Source organism: Lissotriton helveticus, chromosome 9, assembly GCF_964261635.1.
Source record: "Lissotriton helveticus chromosome 9, aLisHel1.1, whole genome shotgun sequence".
NCBI lineage: Eukaryota > Metazoa > Chordata > Amphibia > Caudata > Salamandridae > Lissotriton > Lissotriton helveticus.
Genome location: NC_136070.1, coordinates 1,274,620,780 through 1,274,622,304, shown reverse-complemented (window position 1 = coordinate 1,274,622,304; position 1,525 = coordinate 1,274,620,780). Strand labels below are relative to the sequence as shown.

Sequence of the window (1,525 nt, the reverse complement as noted above, 5' to 3'; positions counted from 1 at the left end):
TCAACCAGACGCGGGGGGGGGGGGAGGGATGAGGCGTTCAAGACCTCACACAGTTGCAGATGTGCAAGCGCCCAGAAGCGCTCTGATACCTTGGGGTCAAGTCGGCGCTATGCACAAATGGATAAATACATCAATAGATCGAATAAACATCTGGGGGTGCATCCAGCCTCACCTGTATCGCGCTGCTACGCCTCCGGCCTGGCTCCCTCCCAGATGTGCGCCTCTTCCCTCGAGGGTCCTCCCAGATGTGCAGGTGAGCCCTCCCCAGTGCATCCAGCGGTGACCCCCCCTCCCTGAGCCCCGCAGCCTCCAGATCGCCGGACTTTCTACCTCAGGGAGGGACCGGGGCCTGGGCCAGCCAATCAGAGGCCGGGGGGCTGGGCCTGCGATGGAACTAAATTTACACCTTCCCTGGGGGAGGGGCGGGCGCGGTTCATTCACAAGCACATGTCCTGGGCCGGAGAGGCAGGTGTGACCGAGGGATGCTGCGGACAGACATCCAGGAGACGGAACATAGCGCCCCGTTCATGGAGCGGCGGCTTCTAGGCGCCCAGATGTCGGGGAAGAAGGGACATGACGCGGGGGGAGACAGAGAAATGTGCCCGTGATGCTGGCACGGGTCTGGCTCTGAACTCTGAGGGCATCGCCCTCCTCTGGGACAGACAGACAGACAGAGGGTTATTTCTGGCGCCAGAATCAGATACCAGCTGGCACATCACAAGGCGCCCCCCAGACAGACACAAGAGACTCTCGCAGCCACTCTGGGGACAGACAGACAACGGCAATGAAACAGACACACAGGGGGGTCAGACGTGCAGAAGAAAACACGACAGACATCTGACACAAAATTGACAAAGCGCTCAGAGGCACAATAAACAAATGTCAAACATCAGGGAATCGGAGGGATGGCAAGCAATCAGACAGACATCATACAGCGCTCCACTGCTTTTTTGGGCTAGGGTTGGCGCTATAGAAATGCCATACATGCATACTGTACATCGGGGAATCAAGGAAGCAACTAGACAGCCACCAGAAAGTGGCCAGAGAGACAGATGTCTGCAAGACAGACATCAGGTAATGAGACCTGCACAGAGTAAGGTGGCAATTACTGACTAAAGAGACAGCAGCCGAGATGAAGCTCTCGCCTCTCAACCAGTTCACAGATGTGCTGTCACTAGCCCCGCCCCCAGCCTCACCCCTTTAACTTACATTCATAACCCTGCATCTTCTTTACTCAAATAGTAAGGGCATGGCGCCCTCTGCAGGAAGAGTGCTGCAATTTATTTATTTATTTATTTATGCATTTTTATATAGCGCGGACTTTACCCGAAGGTGTCAGAGCGCTTCACAAAAGGAACAGAAATGAAACATAATGAGAAACATTACAAAAGAGCAGATTACAAAAGCATACATTCCGTTACATAAGGTAATAGTGACATTTGTGAGCAAACAAAATACATGAGGTAGTAAAGGTAATAGTGACAATTGTGAGCAAACAAAATACATGAGGTAGTAAAAATTGTGA

General features: G+C 52.8%; 1 protein-coding gene across 1 annotated transcript in view; it reads right to left on the bottom strand.

Moving 5' to 3' along the window:
• Positions 1–316, bottom strand: part of CAMK1 (calcium/calmodulin dependent protein kinase I) — a 411,042-nt gene extending 410,726 nt beyond the window's left edge. Inside the window, exon 1 of the mRNA XM_078661850.1 lies at positions 173–316. The gene's annotated coding sequence lies outside the window, so the exon portion shown is untranslated. The remainder of the gene's footprint in view (positions 1–172) is intronic.
• Between the last annotated feature and the right edge of the window lie 1,209 nt (positions 317–1,525).